The 11,700-nt window shown below is 46.6% G+C and overlaps 1 long non-coding RNA gene across 1 annotated transcript; it reads left to right on the plus strand.

Moving 5' to 3' along the window:
- The first annotated feature begins 591 nt into the window (after positions 1-591).
- Positions 592-6,472, plus strand: LOC112660462 (uncharacterized). Its single transcript, XR_004813899.2, has 3 exons — positions 592-752; positions 828-964; positions 6,400-6,472. It is a non-coding gene; the product is annotated as an uncharacterized LOC112660462 (long non-coding RNA).
- Positions 6,473-11,700: the final 5,228 nt, after the last annotated feature.

The following is an 11,700-nucleotide window of genomic DNA, read 5'->3' on the forward strand; positions in this document are numbered from 1 at the left end:
CCACTTTAGGTATTATCTATGAACTTCCTATTACAGCAGATCACCTTTAGTGTTCTTAAATCATCAACAACCCTGACTGTCCCCTTTCCAACTTTGCAATGTGATAAATGTGACCTTTGGGGTTAAATCTACATTTAGTTTATACATTATGCAGGATATGCAAATATAGAACACTGATGAGCCAGATAGTATAATGGATTATGTGTCCCCCCCTTTTTTTCTTAAGATTTATTTATTTATTTCAGAGAGCATGAGAGAGAGCGTCCGAGTGCAAGGGGTAGAGGGAGAGGGACGGAGAATCTCCAGCAGACTCCCCACTAAGCGCAGAACCCAATGCAGAGCTCGATCCCAGGACCCTGAGATCATGACCTGAGCCAAAATCAAGAGTCAGGTGCTCAACCGACTGAGCTGCTCGGGTACCCCCACATTTCCTTTCTTGAGCAAGTTTAAGTTTTATTTGTATCTGTGTCTATATTTGTCTCATTTTATTTTTATTTGCTTAGTTGATTTTTTTTTTTTTAATTTCCGGGTCAACAATTTTTTTCCATACTTCTACAGTGGATATTTGTCATTCTTCCTTGTTGCCCAGATGTTAAACCCTTCCTGTATTTGGGGAATTTCCCCTTAGGAGACTTGTGGGAAGCAGAACGTCCACCAGAGAAGTGAGAGATTCTAGAAGCTCACTGTCTCAGCCTCTTGCAGCTACAGCACTTAACTTGGACATCACCCATCAGACGCACTCATCTCAATAGGTAACTACTGGGTGCAGAAGCAGAAAATGCGAGGACTATTTTTTTATTTTATTTTTATTTTTATTTTTTTTGCAGAAGTTACAGTGGGGCAGCAATGCAAGACAGCAGCAATCAACTGTGCCAGGGACCTGTCAGTGGCATCTCTGCAAGCTGTAGGCCCACTACTTGGGGACAGCATCAGTGTCATCCTCGCTACACCAGCTGACAGCCTGGTATGAGGAGTTGTTTCTAGTTGGGAGGCCATGATGGGCGTTCTCCAGCCCTTGTGGGATTTTATGAGTCACCTAATACTTTTTTTTTTTAAGATTTCATTTATTTATTCATGAGAGACACAGAAAGGGAGGCAGAAACACAGGCAGAGGGAGAAGCAGGCTCCCTGCAGGGAGCCTGATGGGGGACTCAATCTCAGGACCCCAGGATCACACCCTGGGCCAAAGGCAGACGCTCAACCACAGAGCCACCCAGATGTCCCCAATCCTCTTTTAATAAATTCCCTTTTTCCTTAAGTCAATTAGAGTCGGTTTCTCCTAGAAGAGCTATCGAGGCAGTCTTCCACGGGGTCACATGCAGGGCCAATTTCCTGGGTGTCTGATCCCTGCAGGAGGCACCGTCTCTGTTCTCCAAAGAGCCCACCCACTCACTTTGCTTTCACCATCTTGAAATTCTTAAGTTTTAAGCAAGAAGCCTCTTCGTTTTCATTTTACACCGGGCCCTGCAAATGTTGCGGGCAGCCCTGGTGGCCTGGAGCAGATAATGCGTGAAATTCCCTATTTTCCAGGAGAGCTCCATCCCGGGGCCCTCTGCCCCCCATTCCCGTCTGGAATGAGCCCCTGCACAGGTGCCTTACTGAGTCATCATCGTGCCATCAGCCTGGGAGCTTTCCTGGCCTTTCCCCTGGGTTGGAGCCACTGTCTCCTGGATACGGGTCTTTTTGTTTTCCTCTCATCTGGGTGGAGCACATCATCAATCACTTTCTGAGAGAAAGTGCATGCGAGGTAAAATGCTTTGAAAGTTTGCATGTCTGAGGGGCGCCTGGGTGGGCCAGTCAGTTAAGCACCTGCCTCGGCTCAGGTCCTGGGCTCAGGTCATGATCCCGGGGTCCGGGGTTGAGCCCCATGTCCGGCTCCTGCTCAGCGCGGAGCCTGCTTCTCCCTCTCCCTCTGCCTGCAGTTCCCCCTGCTTGTGCTCTCTGTCAAATAAATAAATAGAATCTTAAAAAAAAAAAAAGTTTGCAAATCTGAAATTATGTTGATTCCCCCTCACACCTAATCGAGGGGTTGGCTAGAGGCAGAGTTCCGTGTTAATGGTATTTTTTGTGCAACCTTTTGAAGGCCGAGCTCCTCTGCCTTCTAGCTTCTTCTTCTTCTTTTTTTTTTTTTTTTTTTTTTTTTTTTTTTTGCCTTCTAGCTTCTAATGCTGTTTTGGGGAAGTTCAGGCCATTCTAGTTCCCAAGGGTTTCCATGCGGCATGTTTTTGATTTTACTTTTCTCCATCTCTCTCTCCCTGAAAGCTTTTTGCCCACAGATTTCCTAGGGCTGGTCCTCTGACTACAAAACATATTTCTTCATACTTCAGAAGGTCCAAGCTGGGAATGATAATTACAGAGCCTCCCTCTTTCTTTCACTCACCAAGTTATTTATTGAGCACTTCCTGAGTGCCAGGGAGCGTGCGAAGCGCCGGGTTTGCGATGGGGACACCGTGGGACAGGGTCCCGCCCTCACTGGAGCTTGTGTGACAGCGAGCAGATGAAGCGCGTGGAAATAGATCAAACAATTGCATGTGTCAGTGCTTATGACGAAAAAAAGAGGGGGTTGTGAACGTGAAGCATGAGGGTGGTCAAGGAATGTCTCCCTGAGATCAGAAAGATAGGAAAGAGCCAGATGCGTAAAGAGGCAGGGTGGAATGTTCCAGGTGGAAATTTCCACAGATGCTGAAGTTCTTATGCAAGTCTGGTGTTCAGGGGAGCCTGATTACATCTAGAATCTCACCTCTCACTCCCTGCCAGCCCTTTTGGCCTCCCTGCTGTTCCGTGAACATAGTGGGTATGCCCCAGCCTCAGGGCCTTTGCACTTGCTAAGCCCTCTGCCAAGAATGCTCCTCCCCCCCATATCCGCATGGCTTATACCCTCACCCCCTTCGGGGCTCCAACCTAGCCTTCTTGAGCCCATTTCTGGCTCCCATATTGGAAACTGCAAATCCATTCCCCAATATCTCTACTCCCCTCTCTCTGCTTTTTTGGTCTCCCTTCGTACTGATTTCCATCCAACGTACTGTATTTGTTTACTTCTCTTGTTTACAGTCTGTCTTCCTTCAACATAATATAAGCTTCCCAAGGGCAAGGATTTGTGTGCATTTTATTCCCCACTCTATCTTCAGCAACAAAAACAATATCTGGCACACAGAAGGTTCCTGATAAATATGTTCTGAGTGAATGGATGGCTCTGGGTGGGAAAGAGTTTGGCGTATTTGGGCACAGTAGAAGGTCAGTGTGTGGGACACGGTGAGCAGGTGGGGTAGGGAAGGAAAAGAAGTTCAGAGAGCTGGGCGGAGGGTAGACACATGGACCTGGTAAGCCATGGAAATGAGGGTGGATTTTATCCTAAGAGTAACAGAAGACCTTTCAAAAGAATCTAAGCAGGGGAGTGACATTATCCAATTTGAATTTTTTAAGGTCCCCTCATGGCACCTGGATTTAGGGTAGAAATGGAATCTGGAAATGGGAGATGGGTTAGGCAATTGCTGGGATAGTCCAAGCCAGAGGGGATGGTGTCTGGGACTCAGGTGACGGTGGTGTAGACAGAGAATGTGACCAGCTTCCAGATTTGACAAGAAATCTGCACTTGACTCTCGTCTCAGGCTCCTTGCTACAAAGTGAACATGGGCTTACGGATCTTGACCTCTTTCTGTAAGATCTTCCTTCAAATTTCAAGTCCAGTTTGGTAGTTAAAGTTCCAGTTGGAAATGGAATCAGAGGAAGGGGGATCAGAGGAAGGGGATACATTAGATCCCACCTGTCCTCAGAAGTTATGACCAAGAACTCAGAGGAATCCTTCCCCTACATTCCAAGTCCTCAACCTTGGATTTTTCTCTTCTCTGTACTTGGCTCATGGCTGATTCTACTTAGTCTGTCTGTCTTTCTTTCTTTCTTTCTTTCTTTCTTTCTTTCTTTCTTTCTTTCTTTCTTAAGATTTTATTTAATTTATTTATTCATGAGAGACACATAGAGAGGCAGAGACACAGGCAGAGGGAGAAGCAGACTCCTTGCAGGGAGCCCAATATGGGACTCGATTCTGGGACCGGGATCATGACCTGGGCTGAAGCCAGACACTCAACCGCTGAGCCACCCAGGGATCCCCTACTTAGTATCTCTTGAATCAGACCAGTCTTCTCCATCCCAAGAAAGCAATTTTTCCTTGTTCTCTTCTGCTCTGCGCTCTTAGTTCACCTGGCTTACGGGTAAACCTCTGCATTTGCTCTGGATTGTAATGACTGATTGGCTTGCCTGTCTTCCCCAGCAGACCATGAGGTCTTGGGACTCATGGGTCCACCTTGGTCCACCAAGGACCTTGTGGACTCATCTTTGTGTCCTGGCCTTGTCTGCAGCAACTGGCATGTAGTAGGTGCTCAGTAAAAGACTGTTGAAGTTGGGGTGCCTGGGTGGCTCAGTCAGTCAAGTGTCTGTCTTCAGCTCAGGTCATGATCCCGGGGTCCTGGGATCGAGTCATACATCGGGCTCCCTACTCAGTGGGGAGTCTGCTTCTCCCTCTCCCTCTGGCCCCTGCTTCACCAGTTCATGCACTCATACTCTCTCTTTTTCTCAAGTGAATGAATAAAATCTCAAAAAAAAAAAAAAAAAAAAAAGACTGTTGACCTTGATGGCCATAGCCACACTGGCTGTGCTCTCAGGACAGCCTGATTGCTAAAGTCCTCATTGTGAGATGAGAAGAGCTGGCTTTTATCTTTATCAGCCTGCAGTTCTCAATCTGGTCAGACACAGACACTCTTTCCAGGCACTTTTCCATATTAGGCAGGGACTTCCCAGATGCAAAGGACTATAAGAGGTCTCTCCAGTGAGTGCAGGGCCTTGGCGAGGCAGGGAAGGATCCTGAAGTTATCTCTAAGTAAGTTGAAAGGATTAGCTGCTGTTAGAACCACATGGGAGCCCTCAGTAAGGAAATAGCTTCTCTGAGACGGACCCTCCTGAAACTGATAACATGGTTCTCCTAAATATGAGCTACTGACTGGCCTGCTTGTCACAAAGCCCGACTCTTCCTTCCCAGCTGGGTATCTGGTGGTGCCAATCCCCCCGAGGACTGGTGTGCAACAGCTAACCACAGTGGATCCCACCTGGGATCCTAGGGAGGAAGACATCCTCAATTAGCCAGCAGGCACGGACCAGTAATAGTCATATCACAGGTAGAGTGTGGGTTCAGGCTTTCTGAGTGGTGCTGAAACCATACGGAGGATGAGTTGTCAGAAGTTTCCATGAGTCAGATCTTGTCAGAAAAACACTCATTCAACCTTTTATCAAGAGTATTCATGCAAACGTTAGTGTGAGTTTTCTATCACTGTGTAACGGATCATCCCCAAACACAGCAGCTTAAGACAACACTTATCTTTTTTTAAGATTTTATTTATTTATTCATGACAGACACAGGGAGAGAGAGAGAGAGAGAGAGAAAGGCAGAGACACAGGCAGAGAGAGAGAAGCAGGCTCCATACAGGGAACCCGATGTGGGACTTGATCCTGGGTCTCCAGGATCACGCCCTGGGCCCAAGGCGGCGCTAAACCACTGAGCCACCAGAGCTACCCAAGACAACACTTATTACGCCATAGTTCCCGTGGGTCAGAAAATTGGGAGTGACTCAGGAGGATGGTTTTTGCTCAAAGTCTTTGAGGAGGTTGTAGTCAACTCTTGACGGGGGTTGCAGTGATCTGAAGGCTTGACTGGGGCCGGGGGACCTGCTTCCATGACAGCGTGCCCTCACGGCTGCTGGAGAGAAGCCTCAGTTCCTCATTGCACACACCTCACTCAGAGCTGCTTGAGTGTGCTCATGACGTGACAGCTGTCATGGAAACCAGGGCAAGCGATCCAAGAGAGATGGGGATGGAAGCCTCGATGGTTTTTGTGACCCGGTCTTGGAAGTTGCACACTGTCACTTCCACTTTATTCTGCTGGTTAGAATTGAGTCGCTAAAGTCAGCTCACAGTCAAGGGGAAGAAGGGAATTAGAGTCCACATGTTGAAGGGTGGGTCAGAGTTGGAGTCATATTCTTAACCACTTTATCCAGTCAAGAAGAAACAGGAGGGACGCCTGGGGGGCTCAGGAGTTGAGCTTCTGCCTTCAGCTCAGGGTGTGATGCCGGGCTCTGGGCTCTTTGCAGGGAGCCTGCTTCTCCCTCTGCCTATGTCTCCGTGTCTCTCTCTCTCTCTCTCTCTCTCTGTATCTCTCATGAGTAAATAAAATCTTAAAAAAAAAAAAAAAGAAGAAACAAGAAAATTGGAAGTCTCGAGGCTGCAAAAATTCCTATTGCCACGAGATCAAAGGAATTCGGCCTGAAGAAGTTCCACATGGAGCTCTGGGTTGAGAAGGACGGCAAGTCTGTTCATTAATTCACTCATCCGTTCATTATTTTCATTCCACAGCTGTCCATTGAACATCTACTGTGTGCAGTTGGGAAACTGAACTGGAGGCCAAAGGCCTCACGAAGAGGCACAGGTATAACTAAAGTAACAATTGCTAGCCTTTATAGAGCGCTTACTGTGTACCCAGTGCTGCAAAGAGTTTTATATCTAAATATCTCATTGCATTGTCCCAATAATCCTTTGAGATGGGTACTATTATTATTCTCCATTTTATAAATGAGAAACTCAGACTTGGAAAGGCAAGGTCGGGTGCTGTCCAAGGGTAGAAGCCATGATTTGAACCAAAGGACTCTGACCCCAAAGCCCTCATGCTTCTAGCACTACACTGTGGAAATAATGGTCACAAGTATTATTCCTACTTTATTTATTTTGTTTTAAGATTTTACTTATTTATTTGAGAGAGAGAGAGAGAGAGAGCACGAGTGATGAGGGAAATGCAGAGGGAGAGGGAGAAGCAGACTCTCTGCTGAGCAGGGAACCTGATGTGGGGCTTGAGCCCAGGACCTGAGATCATGACCTTAGCCAAAGGCAGACCCTTAACCAACTGAGTCACCCAGGCGCCCCTCTTCCTACTTAGTTCTGTGCTCCTGTTGTCCAGCTGAGGGCTGTGGGGTTCAGAGAGGTTGAGTGACTCTTGCAGGCTCAGCTTGTCTGGAGCTGTGGGCTGCACAGCTGGTTCCTGGGACCTGCAAGTCTGGGCTCTTTCCTCTACACTCACATAAGACTAAGACCTTTTCTGTCCTTCTTCCTGCAGAAATGGAGCTAAAATGGAAAAGGGCCCAGGGGAGCGGGGAGGGGTGTGGGAAGGGGAGAAATGATTGCTGAGGCCTGGAAGCTTTTACAAGTGTGGATCTGCCCTGGTTGTTGAAGAACACGTCCGAATCTCTCCAGAGGCTGCGGTGAAGATGCTCTGGAATTCCTGGTGCGCCTGATGAGGTGTTGCTGTGCTCAGCCTGTCAGCCAGCTGGCTCCTTTAGGGATGGCCCCTGTGGGGTCTGGAAGCTCTGGATCCTGAGGCTGCAGTAAATCAGGTCAGCTGTGGCTGGAGGGTACAGAGTCCTCGCAGAGCATCAGGCATGTTGCTAAGGTGCTGGGCACAGTCCCTCAGGGCATCCTCACGGCTGTAGACAAATCCATACTGTTTATTATTCCCATTTTACAGAGGAGAAAGCTGAGGCAGAGAAAGGGTGCCTTGTCTGCACCCATGCAGGTATCCAGTCTTAAAGTGGGTTAACTGGGGTTCAGAGATGGGGAGCCCTGGTGGCTTAAACCCAGTGGCCTGGGGGTATGGGACTTGCAGTCAGAGGTCCTGATTTTATGGGCACTCTTGCCTTTTGGGACCCTTCTTTCCATAATAAATATTAAATGTGATATCTTAGGGGTATGTTGGAATAAAGGTGAATCTAATCCAGACTGAATTCATTATGATATACTCTTTATCGTTATTTTCAATTCTCTTCTGATTGTGAAATAAGTGAAAATGAAAACAATTTTGTGGGCTCTCAAGGTATTATAGGCTTTACGCACCATGCCTCCTGTGTCTAATGGGGAAGTGGGTGCTGTCTAGGCATGAGTCTTGCCTCCCTCACCTGGGCAGGGTTACTTTACCTCTCCACCCCGCACTTTCCCTCCCTGGAATATGAGAACGAAGGGTAGCTCTATTATATATGGTGATAATGAAGGTGAAGGGAAGGAACACATGTAAAATGCTCAATAAATCAAGAAATGGTAATTGATTTTTCTGATGGAAACGTATTGGACATAGAACATCATGTGAACTTAAGGTGTACAACAGGTTATGTACACGTCCTGTACCCTTATATGTAGTACGATGATTGCCATTGTAGCGATAATTAGCACCTTTATCATGTCACATAACTATCCTTTCTTTCCAGTGGCTGGAATAATTAACTTCCAGTCGCTTAACAAGTTTGATGGTTACAATGTAAGGCTGTTGTCTGTATTCCCTAGACCATGCATCAGATCCCTAGGACTTAGTTACTACTTATTGTAAGTCTGTGCACTTAAATGACATCTGTCCAATCCCCCTATAGTCTTGATTTTTTAATTTATTATTTTTAAAAAATATTTATTTATTTATTCATGAGAGACACAGAGAGAGGGGCAGAGACACAGGCAGAGGGAGAAATAGGCTCTTCGCAGGAGCCCAATGTGGGATTCGATCCCAGGTCCCAGGATCACGACCTGGCCAAAGGCAAGACGCTCAACCACTGAGCCACCCAGGCATCCCTTGGGTTTGATTTTGATCTTGATCTCCAGCTTCATGTTGGGTATAGAGATTACTTTAAAAAACCCAAAACAAAAAAACCCTAGACTTAACCTCCTCAATGTAACATGAGAATAAATGACAACACACATGCGTACACACACTAGCAGAACAGCCAGAGCTAATTGTGTCACAATGAATATATTATATGATATTATATTTTATATTATATATATTCCATTATTATATAATGAATAAGATATAGTCAATAGATTGTGCATTTTCCAGAAAACTCTTAAAAATACATTGTGGTAAAATACATGTCACATAAAATTTTACCATTTTAACCGTTTTCTTTTTAGTGTACAATTCAGTGGCACTAAGTAGGTTAACAATACTGTGCAATGGTCACCAATGGCCCCCTCCAGAACTTTTTCTTTTTTTTTTAAAGATTTATTTATTTATTCATGAAAGACACAGAATGAGAGACAGAGGCAGAGACATAGGCAGAGGGAGAAGTAGGCTCCATGCAGGGAGCCCAATGTGGGACTCGATCCCGGATCCTGAGATGATCACGACCTGAACCAAAGACAGGCGCCCAACCACTGAGCCACCCAGGCGTGTCCCCCCACCCCCCTTCCAGAACTTTTTCATTGCCCCACACTGAATCTGCCCCCAGGAATCACTAACTCCCTAACTCCTCCTCCCTCAGCCTCTGGATAACCACTGTGCTATTTTCTGTCTCTATAAATTTACATCATAGAAGTTTTCTGGGATAATCCCGATTTTAATAATTGCTCCCATTTTCCTCATGAGTATATGCAAAAACTACAAAACAAGTTTGTTTGTTTTTTTCTCTCTCTCTGCTACTATTCACACCAGCAACACTTCTGATACCAAATGTGTGGGTTTTTCCCACACAGAGCAATTCTCAGCAAAACCAACCTGTGCCCCACCATTCAGATCTGACACGAACTGCCCGGAGTTGGCACAGACCCCACAGGGAAGTGCTCAGCCCCCCAGTCCAGACCTCCACTACTTTAGATTCCACTGGAAAGGGATCCCTGGGTGGCGCAGCGGTTTGGCGCCTGCCTTTGGCCCAGGGCGCGATCCTGGAGACCCGGGATCGAGTCCCACGTCGGGCTCCCGGTGCATGGAGCCTGCTTCTCCCTCTGCCTGTGTCTCTGCGCCTCTCTCTCTCTCTCTCTCTGTGACTATCATAAATAAATAAAAATTAAAAAAAAAAAAAAAAAAAAAAAAAAAGATTCCACTGGAAGTCTGAGCTTCCAGGACTTCTTGACTCTAAGCAGGGAGTTCCCATGCCCCGCTCCTTGGGTTCAATAATTTGCTTTGAATGGCTCGCAGAACTCAGGAAACCAGTTTACTTATTAGATTACCAGTTTATTACAAAAGGATATTTTATTTTATTTTATTTTTTAGAGATTTCTATTTATTCATGAGAGACACACAGAGAGAGAAGCAGAGACACAGACAAAGGAGAAGCAGGCTCCACGCAGGGAGCCTGATGTGGAACTCGATCCAGGGACTCCAGGATCACACCCCGGGCCGAAGGCAGATGCTCAACCACTGAGCCACCCAGGCGTCCCATAAAAGGATATTCTAAAGAATAGAAATGAACAGCCAGGGACGCCTGGGAAGCTCAGTGGGTTTAGCATCTGCTTTTGGCTCAGGTCCTGATCCCAGGGTCCTAAGATGAAGTCACACCTCCTGCTGGGCTCCTGGCTCATCAGGGAGTCTGCTTCTGCCTCTGCCCCACCTCCCCATTTGTGTGTGTGTGTGCTCTCACTCTCTCTCTCTCAAATAAATAAATAAAAACTAAAAAAAAATGAACAGCTAAGGGCACCTGGGTCCTTGGACTCAGGTCATGATCCCAGGATCCTGGGATCCAGTCCCACCTCTGGCTCCCTGCTCAGTGAGGAGCCTGCTTCTCTCTCTGCCTCGGCCACTCCCCCTGCCTGTGCTCTCTCTCTGTTAAATAAATAAAATCTTTGAAAAATGAATAGCTAGGGATGCCTGAGTGGCTCAGTGGTGGAGAATCTGCCTTTGGCTCAGGGTGTGATCCCAGAGTCCTGGGATAGAGTCCCACATTGGGCTCTGTGCATGGAGCCTGCTTCTCCCTCTGCCTGTGTCTCTGCCTCTCTCTCTGGGTCTCTCATGAATAAATAAATAAAAACTTTAAAAAAAAAAAAAAAAGAACAGCCAGATGAAGAGACACACAGGACAAGGTCTGGTAGGGTCTTGAGCACAGTAGCTTCTCCTGCCCCTATAGAGTCTGGGGTGCACTAGATGCGTTCTACCTGAAGGCTGACCTGCCTGGAAGCTCTCCGAGTCCCTTAGATTAATGGATTTGTTTTGTTTTGTTTTGTTTTGTTTTAATTTTTTATGGAGGCTTCATTACATAGGCACAATTGATTAAATCTAAATCCTAGGCCATCAATGGTTGAACTGGCTCTTCAGCCCCTGTCTCCTCCCCAGAAGTTGGGGGGCAGGGCTGAAAGTTTCAACCCTCTAATCACGTGGTTGGTTCTCCAGGCAACCAGGCCCCCCAACCTCCTGGGCTTTCAAAAGTCACCACATTGACATAAACTCCGGAGCCGCTGAAAGGAGCTTGTTATGAATAACAAAAGATGTTCCTTTCACTTTTATCCCTCTGGAGCTATTTCAGGAACTGGGGACAAAACCCAAATTTTTTTTTCAAAACCCAAATATTACAATAAAAGATGTTCTGATTGCTCTTATCACTTAAGGAAATGACAAAAGATTTAGGAGCTCTGTGCCAGAGACTGGACAGAGACCAAATATATTTCTTATTATATCACAAGATCACAAGTGTCTAGTTTTAGCCAAGAAGCCCGAAGATAGTTTAGGAAAATGTGTCCCTCCTGGGGTCATGGAATAGGGCTAAGGAGGCACAGGTGGGAGTCAGAGTGACCAGGCTTCAGGCGAAGTGTGGGATAAGGTGGACTTAGACTCCTCCAGGGTCTGGAGAAGAGCCCTCTCTCTCCATCCCTCCCCCACCACCTCTACCCTTGAGCCACACACAGAATTCTGAA

The sequence above is a fragment of the Canis lupus genome, chromosome 2, assembly GCF_003254725.2.
Source record: "Canis lupus dingo isolate Sandy chromosome 2, ASM325472v2, whole genome shotgun sequence".
Lineage (NCBI taxonomy): Eukaryota > Metazoa > Chordata > Mammalia > Carnivora > Canidae > Canis > Canis lupus.